Here is a 20,000-nt window from a genome sequence, read left to right on the forward strand (position 1 = left end):
ACCATCTTGTCAAAACCGTGAACTAATGCATCGTAAAAACCGCGATAACGTCTTGCCAAACACTTCTCACGCAACCCCCCGGCCCATCCCCTAAATACCACCTCACCTTTAGTCCCCTTCCCGTCCCCTCCTACCCCTAGTTCTGAATTCCCTCTTCCCCAACCGCCCTTTTCAGGACTACTACTAAGCTACCTTGGCAAGCACCGTAACAGCCGCTATAACTTTCTGCCACCCCTTCCTCCTGTGTTCATGAAAACCGCAAATTTTCTCGTAACTCAAGGGCATTTGTCAGAGAAATCATTATGGAAATAGAAAGCTTCCTCGCCTTCCATGCCTCATCTATTTTTTTATATTATTTTTTTAATAAGGGGCAGGAATTAATAAAATATTTCAGAGATATGCAAGGACAAGACGAAACATCTGAAGTAGTGGATAAGGACGGAATTGTGGCTTAAGCTAAAGTCAGTTTATGAGGTAACGGTATTTGAATGTGAGGCAGAATATCGATAGAATATCGGTAAATTGATAAACAAGTTATTTTCTTAAAGAGGCATATAAAACCTTACTTAGGTTATTGTTTATGTGTATGCATTCACGAACACTTTTAACTGCTGGCATAATCAAGAGAAACAATAACCATAAAAAACAGTGATTTGTACGTTTGACTACCTAAAATAGGAATAATATTACTTCACGTATATGAACATACATATGCATTTGCATATATCTATATCTATCTATCAATATATATATATATATATATATATATATATATATATATATATCCAGTTCATTATAAATACCATGTTTTTACATCGTACCACACCCACACGGAGAGCACAAACCGAGAAACCCTTTTAGTTTCCTGCACATCAAATGGATTATTTAGTCACCAGTGACAGACTCGAAGGAAACATTTATAATAATGCTTTGAGGGACAGATTTACTCGCGGAATGAGACTCTGAAGGGGAAAGGAGGGTTGTTAGGGATCAGACTTATACCCTTGAAGTTTTCAAAGACAAGAGAATTAGCAGAATGCGTCCACATGTGACATTAAACACTTGCGAGCTACATGCATCTTCTCAGGCAGAAGGGGGGGGGGGATGTGGGGGTGGGGGGAGGACGAGAAGGGATGAGAGGATGAGGGGAATGGGTACAGGTGAGGAGAAGGGGGTGGCGTTAGCAGAGAGCAAGTAACTAAGGCAGGTGAAACATAGAAGCAACTACTGCCGAGATTTAAAAGGCTTTGGAGAACGTGACAATTACTTCAGATTAGTGAGATGGAAAAAAAGGGTGTCAGTGTTGTTTTGCCTTTCAAGCAGAAACTGTTGCTTCTTCCCAGAGGAGACAAGACCAAATGAAGTTCAAGGGCTGTCACGAAAAGTGGAAAATCCCACACAATCACTTACACGGACCTAGTCTCATTTCGAATATTCCCATTACCAAATTGCTGTTACTAACCACTGATATTCTCTAATGACAAAATCGAGGTGAAAAAGCTTTCCCCCTCCCCCCCCACATCCACCCCGCAACCAGATTAATCCTCATTAATATTAAAACGTTCGTGGCAGGCTGCACATACATGGATTTACATATCAAGACTTATACAGTGCGTGCAGACTATATTTTCTCGAATACATAAAATTGTGTTGAAGCCGAGAAAATATATGAAGTGGGTGAACGCATGAAATAGGGAATCCCTCATCTGCTTCTCATAACTCTGAAAGGAGCGCCACTTCTCTGGAGCCCTCCATTATATACGCGGGTGGCACACGAAGAAGAAGACAGAACAGATTCGCTTCATACTTGGCATCTGCAATTCATTTCTCAGCTTAAATTTACGTTCACGTTATAAAGAATGACCGTCCGGGCCACAAAACCCCAGCTACATGCACCAGAAATAATACTACGGGAGAGACAAAGCTCCCTGAGTGACTACATCATGATGGTATATTAAAAAAAATACATGCCCAACATTAGGGCAGCTACGAAAAGGTTAGACGGAATCAAGAGGAGTTTTTTTTTTATTATACTGAACAAGAGATGCTTTATTTCTTACTGCAGTGGTGTCTTATGAATACAAGACCATCCTACCAAGAAGAGGACCTTTTAAAATTAATCAATCAATACATGAATAAAAACTGCAGGCTCAAGACCTCGCCTTAAGTTGCACTGAATTTCATCGATTCATAGGGAATCACCAAACAATCCAGGAATTCAAAACAAGAATTTTTGTGGAGACTTCCGATTTATGACTCACGTCGTCGAGATAAGAACGCTTAAAAATCACAGTCTGATACACTCCAACCACATGGTTCCACACATGCCAATCATCCCGTAAAGAACAAAAACACTCTCTGCGATAATTGAGTCACGGACAATTAAACCCGACAAACATGCATTCAAACACCCTCCCGAATGCCCCTCGATCCCACAGCGCCATCTGTGGGCCGGATTGTTTACGACTCTTTCCGACTTCTACGTCTTCGTCTTCTTCGTCTTCCCGCTCTTAAGAAGAATAGTCATTGACAGTGACAGCTCGAGCATATTCGCTCACTTTCTGTAACTATGTGTAACCACCATTGTTGCGGGAAGGCTTTATTATTATAATGGCTTCTTAGCAAAATGGGGCGCGAGCTTAATTGCTCAGATGGGTGACGATCAAATCACTCGACAAATAAGTCTCTTGAAAGAAGACGAATCAACGGCTCGATCCGGCCTGGCATTGATGGACAGGAGTAAATCGAAAGCCATCTATCCAACGAACCAATTGACACTTTACACTACGAGGTTCTCAGGAGTGAAGTAGACTTAAAATGCCGCAGCGTTTTATGTTAGATAAATAAAAGGCGAAAATTTTCCAAGGTAGACAACAACTCGAAAGGTTAGACGTTGCCGTTGAACAAATAAAAAAAACCCTAAATATAAAAAGAATGTTTGGTTTCAAGAAGCTCATTATTGCACTTTTCAAGCAAATGCTTGACTTTTTCTTCTCTCAACCTTAGATTCGTCGCATGATGCACACATACCCGGGCATCGTCTTGGAGTTTTACGGGGCTATTAACGCAGTAGGTTGGAAACAGAGGTGTTCAAACAGCGGTAGACATTATCAGTCTCTGCCACAAAAACTTCCATGTCTCATTCAGTATTCTCCCGGTACTGGGGAAGGCGGTTGATTTTAATGCACACACACACACATACACAGAGAGAGAGAGAGAGAGAGAGAGAGAGAGAGAGAGAGAGAGAGAGAGAGAAAACGCAATTAATTGAATGACTCAGGACACACATTTAACACATGTATCAAATCGAGTGGTCCTCATGTGAAAACCATTAATGTCAAATGGGGTGAATCTCTCTATCCAACCTTTACTAATCTACACGATATTTTGTGCCTCTTAGACAGACGAAAGCAAAGAGTTAATTGTGACTTTTTTTTTTTCTAATGGGAAGGGAGAGTGGAAACAGTTCTTAATTGCCCTAGAAATCCTTATTGTTACCTATATCTGCATTTACACTTATTTCTGAATACTGGTTTTCGTTTCAGCGATAATAACCTGGAAATATCAACGGCTACTCTAAAAGCAAGTGCCCGTGCTGGCATAGGACCAGAGCAACAAAAGCATAGGCACTTGCTTAATTAGGACGTTTAATTAGAAATCTTCATATATATTTTATAAAAAAAATACAACACACACTGAGTAACTAAAAGGACACCCTCTCTTTGAGAGAGAGAGAGAGAAGAGAGAGAGAGAGGGGGGGGGGGGGGGGAAGAAAAGTATCTTGTCTTAAGACTAGGCGGCAGTTGATTACAAATCCAAGGAGTTTCCCCTGCCTTGTCCATCTGTCTCCGAAGACAAACTCGGTGATAAGATCACAGTTTATCCTCCTCCCTCTCCCACAGACCAAAAGAATTGAAAGAAAAAAAGGTAAATTTACTCCGAACTCGCGGTCAAATAACAGCGAGGGCTTTAGGGAGGCATTTCCAAAAGCTTACGTGCGTAAAAATACCTGGCACATGAGCGGTGTGAAATACCGAGGGCGAAAGACATTTCAGTCGAGACCCGAGACTCTTCCTGCATAGGCAAAGGAGATTTGGGACGGTTGCGTTCACAGAACTACATTTATCCCTTGATAACGGTTTAATTCAATCACAGCAGATCATTGACAATGGAACTGACTGTATTAAATAATCGTACCATTCCAATGGAAAAATATCATATTGTAACACATGACATAAACACTTCTTCCCTATAAAAAAAAGTTTAGTTGACTACTACGGTCCTTCATTATTTTGTACAGATACCGAGGGGAAATTGGGCATCATAACCATAACCAGAGATTTTCTGCATGAACTACATAAGAAGAAAATCAAATACTCAAAGCAAACCTACAGAGAACTCAACGTATGCGTTCAGGAAGGAAATAAACCGGTGTCAACGTAAACCGGCGGCTTTGTCATGATTGTTCTCTGAGCAGTCTAGAGTCTAGACGTTCAATGGAGGCCATTACCTTCCTTATTTCTTAGTTAAGCCTTTTTTACATATAAAAAAAAACAAAACAAGAACGGCCCTTCGAGTTTCACAAGTAAAAACAAAAATAAAAATTACGCACGGTATAAGAATCTTTTAATTGGGGAAACCTCCGTGACATTAAGTGTCCCGCTTTACAGAGCATCGACAGAATGGATGTTAGAAACCATTATGGGGTCAAAAGAGGAAGACCCCTTAGATTAAAAGGAGTCCATCGTTGCAAAAGTTACTTTAGTCTCAACTCTATTAGTGTTAAGAGTTTGGGGTCACTACAAACGAGTTGTTTTATGATCACTGGACCTTGCATGGATTTACTTTAAATTCTGTCAGAAGAAATCGGTTTCACATGAAAAAATTAAAGATTACTTCAGGAAATGTGAGAATGAAATGAAAAACCTATAATCCATATACATAACTAACAGAAAATGTTATTTATAGTATCTCCTTTTACCAAACATGAGCATTAAAATTTGTATATAAAAAAATCAACGCAAACGAGATGAATCGAGAAGTTTCGAATATGTATGGCAGTGACTCTATTCCCTTAACCCTGTACTATGATCGTATTCTTTGGTGAAAGTTTACTGTCGAACTTTAGCCTGTTGATAGCGTAACTTGTGTAACTCACAACTTCAGATAAGATATCCAAGGGAACCTATTGATTAAAAAAATAAAACAAACAGAGCTGTTTACAAAGCTATGCAACGCTACGGACATCGTTAACACAGTTACTATCGAATGATTTAGCCAAGCCAGCCATACCCACAGAGAGAGAGAGAGAGAGAGAGAGAGAGAGAGAGAGAGAGAGAGAGAGAGAGGGGAGGGGGGGGGGGGGAGATGAGACGGGATGTGGGTCTGGGTATGCCAATGAAGGTGCCGTTTCTTTCTGTCCTTCTGTCTCAACATGTTACTCGAACCTCCTGTAATTGGTTAGATGGTTACTGTTTTTCTAAAGGACGATATTCGAGTATGTTTAGCCTCTCTCTTTTTCTTTCAATCACGTGGTCCGAAAGATATTTTCCCTACTTTTCCGTTTATCTTTCTTGCTCGTGTTCAAGTCTTTTTTTTTTTTTTTTTTCCCGAGACGCAAACATTTTAACTCTTTAATTGGTCGAAAATAAAAGAGAGCAGCCTGTTTTAACTACCGCATCCCCTTGCTAAGAGGAAATAAGAGTTGTTCTACAATACTTGAATCGCATTCGAACTCGGTTCGCATCATTCTTGGTAAGTGTAAAAGGACCCTAATAACCTACCTTATTCATGCTACTCTCCCAAACATCAGGGGAAACTGTCGGAAAAAAAAAAAAACCTTTAAAAGTCTTAGAGCACAAATTTTCACACGTGCCCGCCCTCCCTCCCTCCCTCCCTCCCTCCCTCCCTCACCTGCTCACAAGAGGAAAAAAACAAAAAAAAAATTCTCGGACCCACTTTCGTATCCGTTTCTAAATCAATCTAACTTCTCTCTACGAAATATCACTGAAATTCAGGACCAGAAACCTTCCATGAATACTTGTGAGCAGACAGACCACACAAATTGACACAGGCTTAAAGGGTGAATACTTTAACTAAGCCCAACTTGACTGGCGGAAGAAACTACATCTAAAATTATCAGACAAAATGGTAATAAATACATTCGAACATACTATTACTAAGAAGAAAACTTTTTTTTTTTTCAACAAGCAGAGCTACGGCAGTTACATACATAATTGTGGGTGAAATGGATCACGTGCCGGAAAGGAACGATTCAAGATTTCATACTGATGTGATAAAACCCTCAGGTGAAATTCAGGAAAGATTTCTCATTTGTCGGGTAACAAAAATGCGCTGTTAAGGTCATCATCACTGAGGGTACGTAAGAGAATGAAAAGCGAGGAAAAAGTAACGGTATAAAATCACAAGAATTAGAAGTTTTCAGTAGGTTGAAAAACAACTAATGCCCCCAACCCACTCCCGCCCTCCTAAAAAAAAAAAATTAAGATTATAAAAATTAATTAAATGTAGTACATATACTGTATATGCATAATATCATGTGTATACATTTACACATACCATCATCGGCCGCGTGACTTAAACGGCCTCTGGGAAATTTCGCCACTCAAGTCTTTCCTGTACTTATACATACATACATACATACATACATACATACATACATACATACATATGACTAAATGCTGAGAAATTTTTCTTTCTACACAACGCGAGGAAACCAAATATGACTACCCCCACTTACAGAAAAGCTTATAATATCCTTCAAATTCCAGTAAGTAATAAACGACGACTATGAGGAACACACAGTGAAACGACCTTTGAAGCAAAAATATGGCGTAATTCATACTCCAAAAAGTAAAAATGCAGTATTACTTAAAATCAACTATGTTCAAATAACCAAACGCAGCTCGCTGTTACCAATGAAAACGTATAGCGCTATAATTTCAGACCAGAAAAATTATGATATTGCGGAGGAAAAAAAAATTTAAAATAAAAAAACAGACGTACATGAATTGTATTATAGTGAGTGACGCACCTGTAGTTTTAATGCCGGATAATGAAGACCCTTGGATCATGCATAAACCCGAAGGGAGGTGGAAATTACCTGCGTTCGCTTTTCAATCTCTGCCGAGATCTCACTCAATCGGCAAGGTCGCTGTGCACTGCAATTCTTCAACAGTTCTACAAACATTTCTTTAAAAATCTGCTACATTTCACCCCAGGGTAACAATGAATTGAAATAAGAGGAGAACCAACTTCTGAGAATGATGACCCAATTTTCTGTTTAAACGGCGGTTGGTCAGAATATACTGTATTAACATTACGGGAAAACAGAACATATGCCGGATTTAACTGTAGCAATTTCCTTGATTTTTTTTTTTAAAGACACCCATCTCTGAAGTTGCTTCTTCTTACGTCGGAGAAATTATATATTTGGGACCCGGGGAGGTCTAAGATGGAATCGAATAGCCTCTGAGGCCAAATAATGTGGAATTGATATCGAATTGCATAGTGTTTGACACCCGATCGTGTTCGCGGGATCTCGCCTCATTATCTGTCAGCCGACAGGCATGGGGAGGTTGAGGCCACGACAAATTCACCTTTATGGAAGGGGGTCAAAGAGCTGGTTTTTCTTGGGGAGGTCGAGGGAATGGGCTGCCTTTATGCCGATGGCCCCATTGCCTCGAGGGAAAACTTGGATGGAAAGTTGTTTCCAAAAGCCCCTTTTTCTTTCTGTAGTTATTATTCTATTGATTAGTTGCCTTATGGGAGGGCCTGGGTATATGCGTGCCTGTGTGTGTGTGTGGCCTTCAGGAGGTCTGACGGAAAAGCTGTATCTTAACGTTTTGTTCTGAAGTTAATACTGGCGGTAACAAGGCAATGACAATTATAGCCAATCAACATCATATTGTTCAAGGTGTTTCCTTTACCTCAAAAAACGCCTAACTCAGATTTAAACTAATTTACTTATATCTTGCATTTATGAAATGTTGAATATTGACATCATCATCATCATCATCATCATCATCATCATCATGATATAAGAAAATGTGGAGGAATTAGATCAAGACCTGTGAGGGACTTATGACACGAATTTAAATCCCAAAAGTTACGGGGACATTGAACACATTCAGAATATTCATACAAGTGTGGAAAATGACATTTGCTAGGCAAGCTAATCCAAAAGCCATGGTAGAAATACAATAGTTTTCATCACCACAGAGCCACCCTTTAAAATAGTTAGTTGTGCACTGTGTGTTTATACATGGGCTATACACACGTATACTTCTATGGATGCGTATAGTGCACAAAACTTCATTCCTGCTTCTGGTATGTACCGTATGCACGTAATAAACCTTGGCCTTAAGGGAAACACTATTAACCCAATTAAGACAAAAAAAAACTTTTCTTCAGAGTTCATAGCTATCCCCATTAAATTTATTTTTTAGAATATTTTAACAAAATTTTAAAGAGATAAACAAGAAATGAAAAGGGTGTCCAAATTAAGGAAGCGAGATGAACATCACATAACTGACGTAGAGGCTACGAGCCTACGAAAGACTGCTTGCTTGTTTGGGAAGGGGACGGGAGGAGTAAGTGTTTGTGAGTCGGTGCGGAATAAATAACATGAATTATCTCTGATAACAATTAACGCAAGATTACTGTTTGTGACAACAAATAACACTTACCCACACTCGAGTCTGACAGGGGGACCACGGGGCTTCAGGCAACACTTGACCGCACGGTACGACGAACTTCGGAAACAAACCAATTAGCGATGATGTACACAACTTTTCATCTGACGTCACAGGCAAATGAACTAATGCGACATGAAGACGCGATAAGGTGCAACGCCCCAAAAGGTATGGTGTGTCTACTTAGCAATAAGGACTTCGGGAAACAAGTACTCGAGTTCACAGAGTTAGAGACGTTGACATTCTGGAGTTCTTTCCCTAGGTATACCAGGCGCCTGCTTTCCAATTTGAAGGGATAACCAGCTGTTTAGTTCACCAAACAGGTATTTCTGAGCAGTATACTGGCCAGATAGGGAAACGAAGTTGAATTTGGAGTGAATTCTTCGTGGAAATTGTATATTCCAGGAAATAAATGAAATATATTTTCAATTAATTCGTTATAAGCGTGCCAAGTATTCCAGTTCAGACGTGCTTCTATTACAAAACATTAATAGTATAAAGCCTCATTACCCCAAACACAGCATTCACCATAACACATGTAACATCTTTTATTCCACAGGAAAAGAGGACAACAGCCTTTGTCATGTCTAGTTATTTAGTAAGCATAATTACTTTAAAACTTACCGCTAGCAAAGTTACATCCTTTTTAGCTGAACGATATCATAGGATAGGTGAGTTCCAGCTTTTTACTGATATATATATAATGTATGTACGCATAAAGAATCTCGAAAACATCAGCCGCTTTGTTCTCTGCAGATAAGAAGGTTCGTCAACAACGTTGTTACCGGCTCCTAGTTCTCCCTTTGCCACAAGCAACCCTCCCCCACACCATATAAAGTATGACAGCTGCTAACATTATCTCACGTACCATAGTTATGCAAAGGAATGCCTTCTGGAAAAATTACCCTAACAAAAAAAAGTAACCAAATGACTACATATGATAAGTCTTATTTTCTAAACACACGCACACACACACACAATATATATATATATATATATATATATATATATATATATATAATATATATATGTATGGGTCGACGTGAGCGATGAGTATGAATGACTTAATTTGGAGTTGTTTATTATTTTCCTAGCGCACCTCCCTATATCAGATACGTTTACTTGTGTAAATTGAACCATATGCTGTAACAACCACACACACACACAAAAAAAAAGATATTTAACCTTCCATATCTCTCTCTCTCTCTCTCTCTCTCTCTCTCTCTCTCACATATGCATACCTTCAAGTCTACACACGCACATCCATACACTCCCAGCTGTCAAATTATGACAATCTAATCCCAGGTACTCGGAGATTAACCTTTGTAAGGAGATGGTACGTCTTACGGAAAAATCCTGCAGGTTACAAAATTGTACTAAAAGGGACAGTTGTACCGGAAATGTACTCCCCGTTGTGACGGCGTTCGAGGATATTTATGTGACTGAAGAAGAAGAAGAAGAAGAAGAAGAGGAGGAGGAGGAGGAGGAGGAGATATAGGGTTAAATCTAATCGATCTCCCAGGATTCCCCTCCGATGAAACAAAAGGAAATGCTCCGTTGGTGAGATGTTTCAATAGAGATTTCAAACAGGAGACGCCAGTAATTCACTAAAAGAGGCTGCAACTGGTTAGAATCGAAGGTGGAAAAGGCCGATCACAAGGTGTTTTATGTTTCGGCGAGGGGGGGGGGGGGGGGGGGGTAGGGTTTAGTGAGGTGAATGCGACAGATACGTAAGCGCTCAGGAGTCGAAAAGAAAGGTTGAGAGCTGAAAGAAAGGGCGACAATGAACGAGCCAGTAACTGACATGGGTCTAAAAGAGTACGTTAATGCGAAAGCATAAAAAACAAAGGGTAACTTCTTTAAAACGGCAGTGCCGGGGGGAGGGGGGCTGGGTGGGAAGAACAATCGCAAAAGGGACAATATGAATATTTGTGAACCGGTGACGAGAGGAGGTCGATCCGACCGTTCCGACAACAGAGTCAGAAGAGAGGGTAGAGAAAGCGAAGCGACAGGGAGGGCTGAGAATAAATGAGAAGAGAATGGGAGAAAGAAAAAGACAGGTAAGTCAAAAGAGAATACGGGGAAAAGACGGAGGGAATTCGAGGGTCGTCCTAACCTCAATTACAGCTATTGAACGATATTTATAGACACGTTTTCGACATCCTTCCACCGCCTGTATCTGTGGGACTCCGCTCCAAATATCACTTTCCCGAACAGGAAGCGAGAGCCTATCTGTACAAATTGAACCGTGGACTTTGTAATGAATAGTTTTCCATGACTTCCTGGTTCTCCATTTGCTTCATATTCTTACTATAGCCCTTTTGGCGTCGATAGTGGAGGTCGCATTTAGTTGATCAGAATTTCTACCTTTTCTTCATTATCTTTAAAAAAAAACAGTAAATCATTTTGCAGGATGTCGCCTCGCTGTCCTTCTACCCTTTTTAAATTGTTCTTGTTAAGTTTGATTCTTGTTATATATTGTCAGTCTGCTTATTCATTAGCCCCGTCTTGCCTTCTCTCTTTCTTTCTCTTTCTCTTTCTTCCGTAAAATCTTGGCAGGTCAACACAATTCACCTTATGATGAAAAATCTCTTTCCGCTAACCACCCACCGCCTCTCTCTCTCTCTCTCTCTCTCTCTCTCTCTCTCTCTCTCTCTCTCTATATATATACTATATATATATATATATATATATATATATATATATATATATATATTATATATATATATTATAATAAATATCACATCAACGTGATTCATATAAATTATTCGAGCTACAAATGTCCTTTAATAATTAATTCGCTCTACCTCGGAATTAATATATTTTCATGTAACACACACACACACACACACACACACACACACACACACATATATATATATATATATATATATATATATATATATATATATATGACCAACGAAGGAAAGAATGAACGCGTACCAAAATTTCCATTGTTCCTCTCTCTCTCTCTCTCTCTCTCTCTCTCTCTCTCAATAACCTCACCGATCTTTTTCAAGCAGGCACATTCGTTTCATTATAACGCTTTAACTATGATTAGAAAGGTGACACATCCTTCCTTTACTGCGAATCCAAACGCCAATGAATAAAAACGATAATTTACAAAAATTTTTTTTATTTTATGAGTGTATTTGGTCATCTCTTTTATTCATCGAAAATTCTCTCATTACATCTAATTAAGGGTTTACGGCAGTGCTCTTAACAATTTCGAGAACATTTAAAACATTGTTACTGAATAGTTTACAAAAATATAATCCTCTTAAAATACTTTAAAGTTCTTCAAGAGATGTTCGCATCCATCGTTTTTCATTTATTATTAATTCTTTTATGGTTAATTGTTTTATTATCACTCAATTTCAGTTTACAAATCCATTCCGCCGGAAGACGTATCAACTTCTAATCTAACAGGTAGATGTGAAATTGCCAGAACAAGATAATAAAATTCTTAGGAAAGTGGAAGACTATAAGATAGTCTACCTGTCAGCAAAAAAATTGGAAAACTGTAAGATAATCTACCCGTCAGGTATAGAATGGGTGACAAAGATAATGTAGCTGTCAGAGAGAAACTGGAACACTATATACGACTGCTCGACAAAGGGTTGAAACTTCCTGTTGTTTTCGTTTCAACTGCCATTTTTCACGTTCCTCGTTGCATTCATGCCTTCGCACAGCCGCCGGGCAATAATTCGCTGCTTATCTCTCAAATAATCCTAAACTATTTTTCCATTCGTCTTTCGACTTTTAAGTTTCATTTCGCTGAGACGTTATCGCCCTATCTAAATAGACAATGTGCCTTTTCTCTCTCTCTGTACTCCAGAATTATCCACACTGTGTGTGTGTGTGTGTTGTGTGTGTGTGTGTGTGTGTGTGTGTGTGTGTGTGTGTGGATGGGGGGAGGAAAGGATGGAGATATGACCGTCCTGGAAAGTGTATGAGCGTAGGCGTATGTGCGTATGTGCATGATTTACGACCTGCTAACAACCGTAGAGTCATTTTTCAGTACCTTCCGCCAAACTGGTGATTAAGGGGCGTGGCCGAGGGGCTGCAACCATCAAACCGTGATGCCCAGGAAGTACTTACGTTCACTCAGGATAATACCGACTTATGACAGACAAGCACCTCTGTCAACGGCGGCGACAGGGGACTTTCCGTCTGTCATCTTCATCTACAAAGGACGGCGCAGAACTTGAGTGACACGGGACGCTGTTCGTTGCTGTAATTGTTGCTCTTATTTTTTATTTCCATTGTTTTTTCATTCTATCTCTGTCATCCTGTATAAGTCTTGGCGATTTCAGGCAATGTTTTTCGTGCAACTTGACTGGCCACCTTTTGTTTCATAAATCTGTTCCCATATCGCATCAGTTTTTCATATGTTCTTTAGCGCATTTAATTCAATATACAATATATGCATATTTAAGGTAATTTTTGTAAAAATACGAAGGGAAGACATCTGATCGCAGTTCATTTCATAATTATTTCCAAGATGTAAACAATTCGAATAATTAAGCTTGTCACTCTCAACGACGTTCTCCAGATACAATCCTCATTCCTAAGACATTATCATTTCAGACATCAACATTAGAAACCAAAATTAGGTTAAGCAAAATAAAAGATAATCGGGATCAAACAACGACAAATAAATGACTGGATAATCAACAAAATGGAAAAGGGTAGAATTAAAATAAATAACCTACACTGAATAATCACCAAAATGGAAAATGGTACAAACAGAACCTGCAATATAGAGAGCAAAATGTGAAAACGGTCAACACCCACAACAAGAACAAGATCAACAACAAAAACAACAGCGATATCAAGATGCAATCAGACGAAAGGAGAATCGTTGCAGCAGCTAATATGCCAATGATGCAATAAATTGCAAAAGTGACGCATCGCATTCACGAAACAATACGATAAATAGACGGCTTTGTGACGGACGCCTTATATGCATTGATGAAAAACGCTGCGGTCGGGTCACTTTCTCATTATTCTTATTCATCCCAGTGTTTTTCACTCATACACGGCGGGGAGAGAGAGAGAGAGAGAGAGAGAGAGAGAGAGAGAGAGAGAGAGAGAGAGAGAGAGAGAGAGAATCAAATGGAACAACGAAGTCAGCTTAAAGAGGTAAAAGAGTGGAATCTAGAATAGCAATGTCTTTGGTCAGTTAGGATGAATACGCGAAAGCAAAGAATGATAACAAGAAAAAGAGGAAAAGGGCGAAGAAATAGGACCCGGGCACTCAAAGAGGAAGAAGAAAGCAGACTAAGACAAGAAGAAGGTAAAGAAGAAGGACCACCACAGAAGAGGCCAGAGAACCAACAGCGGCACAACAGAGAAAATATATCCAGCCCCAAAAATAAAATGACTTGTCCGCCGATTCTCCATTCCATCCAGGGACGAGAGGGAGCGAGGTCGAAGTCGAAAGAAACGAACTAATTTGGAGGCAATTTTGTCTTTAATACGCTCGTAACTGTCGTATTAAAAGCGAAGAATGTCTTATTCCACGCAAGCGCGAAAGAAGAACAAATGACTTTCCTCGCTTTGTTGTCATTTTATTTGTTAATTTCTTGTTTTCGACGTCCATTCGCGACTGAATAAAACCATCATTATCTATCGATTTCCCTTCGTGCGTTATTCATCTGTGACGGTTATAATTTGACGAGAAGAAAATATTAGCATGCATGACCCATCATCCTACAAATCGTAAACAGAATGTCTCTGTCATCATTATCAGCAGGAGAAGAAGAAAATGAAAAAAAAAATCGAAATTATTATTGCATGACATGTCGAAAGGGGAAGAATTGCAGGTTGAAATACTAATAAGTATGTAAATATATAAGTAAAAAAGAGTTGCATGGATTATTCTCCGTGAAAATTTTCGAAATTTGAGAAATTACTACCCAGACAAAAAATTTATATTGATTTGTTGAATATAAATATATTTAAGCTAAATATAAGAACATATACATGAAGACTTACGGACGTTGTCTCATTCTATGTATACAAGAGAGAGAGAGAGAGAGAGAGAGAGAGAGAGAGAGAGAGAGAGAGAGAGAGAGAGAGAGAGAGAGAGAGAGAGAATGTTAAGTAATGTAGCGGATCATTATGAACACCATATTTATGTACTTATTTATTTATTTCTTTTTTGCCATCTATGATGATATAATTTAGATTTATATGCATGCATGACCTTCGTCCTCAAAACCATATAAACACAAAATTACACGGGAATTAACAAGTCACATTATATAATTTACCAATTAGCTGACTTTTCAGTTTTGCTATCGATGTTACTGATTACACACAAACACATATTATATATATATACATATATATATATATATATATATAATATATATATAGAGAGAGAGAGAGAGAGAGAGAGAGAGAGAGAGAAGAGAGAGAGGGGGGGGGGGGGTGGCTCAACTGACCATGGAAAGAGGACAGGCGCCTGGAGAGCAGGTAGAAATAGAAGCCTCTTCCGTAATCTCATAATACCACGAATTTCCAGTCAAATAATGAAGATTTATGTCACCAAGACTGTTATCACTGCCTCCTCCTCACAAGCCTGACACCATCACCCAAAGATTTGTTGCTCACGCTTTGATCCAGAAGTTCTCATGGAGGAGAATCAGGTGTCCGGACCCGATGGAAAGAGGCTTCGATACCGTCCTCGATCACCTCTGGGAACTAGGATGGGGATTTTGTCGTCTTCTTTCAGGTTCGGGGTTCGATTTGTGGTGCAAAAAGAAACTCGCAATTTTTTAAGTGGTTTTAGGATGTTTAGCATCATTTTCTTTCATTTGATGCAGTCGGTTAAATAACGTTATGTTTATCTTAGGGGAATTACCTTCTAAACAATTAACTATGAACGTATCTTTAATATCGCCTACATATTGATAAACTCTGGCTTGCAACATTCATTGGTTCCCCTCTAAAAAACAAAAAACAAAACAAAAAAAGTCAGATGCGAATTGTTTCAGTTCCAGAAGTGATTTATACTGAAGAATGCCCATCTTAAAAGAGGAAATTACAATCGACCTGTTAAAACTAACATTTTATTGCCATGGACTAGTCTCAACTTAATGTTACATAACAATGGTGAATGGCAATCCCTCTGACAAGTAACAAAATGACAAAAGTAGTAACAGAGCGTCAGTCTGTTAATCATTTTAATCCTCATTCTGAACATCCAAAACGCACTGGGTAAGTTCCTGTTTTGAGAAATAACGAGATACAGTGCGGATAAATACTCGGGGCGGGGGGGGGGGGGGTGAACAGCAAGACGCATGATAACTCATATACGCAGTCTGCAAGCCCTAAAACAGCGAGCGCTTGAGCACTTGCTAAAGAGAGCACTTGTCTTCGCGTGACATGTAGCACCACAGGTCAAACCCAGCCCCAGGGCTTCCTGCTTTCTATGCAATCTCGACGAAGGCATAACAGAGCCTCGCGTACCATTTGCAATGCAGATCAGGCGCACCGTGCAATAAGCCGGATGAATTATGCGTTTTACCAGGGACAAAACGACTCGTAGGGGCGGGGAAGTGGAACAGGTGCTCGTAAGAGCGTATGGCGACGACTCTGTTTCTACCAGAGTTAAGATATTGCTGTTGAAGGAAGATGCACTCATGCATTGCAGCTATTAAATAGCTTTCATATCCCTGCGGGACATTTAGTGTTTTTTGTTTTTGTTTTTTATTCACTGGCGTCTGAAAGAGTGTTTTTGTTTAATAGAGGGGGGAGGCGGAGGCGGTTGTGATGTCCATTTTTTCCTGAACCTGAAAGTGCAGAAAAGGAAGTTTATTACTCCAAAGACTTTTAAGAAAAATTAAATGCAATACACATATACACAACATACATTCGCTTTTAACTTTTTTTTTCACATGAATATTACGAAAAATAATTGCAGACTGTCCGATCGACCTTTCCACTTTCACCACATCCCCACTCATGCGCACGCACACATACTACACACCACACAACACATACGCATAAAGTTCTGTATGTGCAGCAACCCTAAAACATTCCGGAATACATTACTACTGTCTCCAACTCGTCAAACCCTGAAATGAAATGTTGATCCATCGTGTAATTTTCCTTTGTTCTCTGCGCGTAAAATTTAATTCCTCTTGTCCTTACACTTTTATATCCTATTGTCTTTCTCGCCCATTTTCTGTTGTATATCTAAGTGCTTCGAAGATATGTTTGAATTATGATTTGGCTTCAAATTGGGTTTCCTCATCATGGGGTTGCACACATGTCCTGGGTTCACTCAGAAGATCAAAAAGGTTGCAATAACAGGCGTTTTAATAATAATTATATTACGGAATGCATCGAATGTGCAGTTTTATAATAATAATAATAATAATAATAATAATAATAATAATAATAATAATAATAATAATAATAATAATAATAATAAAATACTCAAAATAGATTAAGTCCTAAAATGGAGAAATAAATTCACAGTTATGTAACTGTAATAAAATACATTTTAAAGCTGTACATATCCTCGACAGCTCTCTGTATAGCTTTATTGTAAATTATCTTTTTACAGTTACATAACTACGGAATTTGTCTCTCCAATAATCATCATCATCATCATCATCATCATCATCATCATCATCATAATTGTTATTATTATAATAATAAATATGGACATAAACACGACTGCATGGATTGAGGAAGATTTTCTTGTATGAATAATCTTTATCATGAATGCGTGGAATGCCTTTTTTTTTGCGCGCGCCCGTAGTTGCGTAAGATCAAGCAGTTTCAGCAGGACATGTCTGCATAGAATGCCAACAAGTATTCATCTGGGAATGAACTACATATGCTTGAAATACTCTGCATAAGCAAACAAAAGTCTCTGCAATACAAAAGCAAGAGACACAAATTAAGAGTATATTGAAAATGGTCTAATTTTCGATTTGGGAAAATTATATAGTTTTCAGTGGATCAGTTGGTACACGCAAACGATAAATTCATCCATATATCTGTATTTTAAGCTTAATTTTTCTTCCTCATACGGATTTCCTATATACTTACATCGTCTTCCGTTCATTGATTCAGTATTTTCTCAAAATCCCTTTCTCCGATTTTGTTTTGGCAATCTTCTCTTATATTGAATTTCCCGTCCCATTCAATTTCTACACCCAACTCCTCTTCTTAGCAGAGGCCGAAACCGAAACTGCCAAAATGCCGACATCGCAGTGAACTCTGACAATTGCCTCCGTGCGGTATAGGGGAAAGACGAAGAAGATCCACAGGATTCCTCCTGTCTTAGTTGTAATAAAATCGCTTAAACAAACACGAGAGATGCAGTGTTTATCTTTCCCGACTTGAGTGTCGGCCATGTCTAAAAATCGGACATTGTGCTAACAGGATTATCATTCAGACTGAGCAAAGTGTACGGAAATTATCATTAATCAACAATCTTTCGATAAAAGGATTTTTTTTTAAATGCCATCCGCGATATATCGCAGTTGCACTGAGCGATAGAATAATCGATGAGGTTGCATGGAATTTTCTGATTTTATATATACGAGTGTATATATATATATATATATATATATATATATATATATATATATATATATATATATATATATATTATACGATTATGCACAAACGTCTCTGTATTTGTATTAATTTTTTTTAATCAAGGATCATTCTATGCAACTAAGAAGCTTTTAGCTCTGCTTAAACTTTTAAAATCCCCTCTCAAGTTTAACTCTACTATACGATCTCGCCTTGGCTTTCACGTAACAAAACTGTTTTACCTGCTGTGTCGTTTAAGGAGTTTCGATAATTGTCCAAAAAGCCTCTTGTGACCTCACGAAAACCACTAAAATCTTACGACGCCTTTGCCACCCGCCAGAGTTACAGGAAGTTTCCATTCTCCTGCCGAAGCTATCGGAGTTAATTACACTAAACAGGAAATAAAAATCTGTTAAGTGTTCATTTTTCCATTTCACGATTTGCACCATTTAACTAGAATCTCTCCCTATCTTCGAACTCCGCCTTTTAACTCATTTTTGTTGATTTAGGTTTCTCTATCTCAAAACTCCGCCTTATAACTCAAAAGCCAACCATTTTTGTTAATATAACATCAACAAAATATGAGGGATATAGTAAAAAACGTTTCGGACACTTTCCCATCTTCAGCTTCTGCAAAAGTTAAAAAAAAAACCTTTAGACTCAACAAAGTAAAAAGATACATAATCAACAGACTGGAAATTATAAAAAAAAATCAAATCATATCATTTGCTGCTGAAGCCAGTTATCTATATTCAAACTTGGTTTCAGTTTCCCCTCTGTGAAAAGTCTCTAACAATCTCAGCTCGGTGTCAGATCGAGCTTTTTATATAAAATACTAAAATCAGAAAGATTAAAAGTTGACGCTGCACAAGCGTTGGCATATGAGAAGGTTTATGCTCTTGCTCTCGCCCTCTTCTTATAAAAGCCGCTTTGTAACCCTGACTGAAAGAATGTGTAACAGTTCTTATCTTTTTTCATTTAAAATTTCTTTTTTTTTTTTCTGTCTCTCTAAAATTTCTTTTTCTCTCGTTAAAATTTAATTTTCAGTCTCTCTCTCTCTCTCTCTCTCTCTCTCTCTCTTTGAAACACCGCCTTGTACCTCCTGTCTAAAGAGCGCGGTGAGCAGGGTATCACGTCCGCCAAATTGGTCCTTAGCGAAAATTATCAATGAATGAAACGCCGAAATCATTTGTTCATCACCATTACAAGCCGAAGAGTGGTTATTACGTTATTCTGAAACAAACGCTTCCAACCAGAGATTGCTCGACCTCTCTGACCTACTTCGGGTCACGTTCGCTTAACCTTGAAGAGCTCAAATCAGGATTGCTATATAGTGAGGTTTTCTGTCTGTCTTTCTTGTTTTTAATTCTGATAAATGAATCTATTACTTTTGTTTGTTAATGTTCTATCGTGATTTTACCTTCCGGGAGAGAGAGAGAGAGAGAGATTTAATTCAACACTAAGATATTCTCATTCGATTTTATTTAACCTTACGTATGTAATGATTTAGAGGTAAGGTGCAGATGGAGCTTAAAATGAGAGAGAGAGAGAGAGAGAGAGAGAGAGAGAGAGAGAGAGAGAGAGAGAGAGAGAGAGAGAGAGAGAGCATAAACTAAAGCTTCAGAATTTCAATTTTGTGAACTAATTTCTAGAAAACCTTCCTACGAAAATTACCGGTGTTAAGAGGCAAAAACCTAGTGCAGGAATGTTCGATGCGGCTAT

General features: G+C 38.6%; 1 protein-coding gene and 1 long non-coding RNA gene across 2 annotated transcripts in view; one reads left to right on the top strand and one right to left on the bottom strand.

The window, feature by feature from the left end:
- Positions 1-20,000, top strand: part of LOC135218724 (homeobox protein six1b-like) — a 154,701-nt gene that overhangs the window by 112,127 nt on the left and 22,574 nt on the right. The gene's annotated exons all lie outside the window — the stretch shown is intronic.
- The window catches only part of LOC135218813 (uncharacterized), a 452,114-nt gene continuing 448,140 nt past the window's right edge, over positions 16,027-20,000 (bottom strand). Inside the window, exon 3 of the long non-coding RNA XR_010315377.1 lies at positions 16,027-16,516. This is a non-coding gene — a long non-coding RNA (uncharacterized LOC135218813). The remainder of the gene's footprint in view (positions 16,517-20,000) is intronic.

The sequence above is a fragment of the Macrobrachium nipponense genome, chromosome 11 (assembly GCF_015104395.2).
Source record: "Macrobrachium nipponense isolate FS-2020 chromosome 11, ASM1510439v2, whole genome shotgun sequence".
Lineage (NCBI taxonomy): Eukaryota > Metazoa > Arthropoda > Malacostraca > Decapoda > Palaemonidae > Macrobrachium > Macrobrachium nipponense.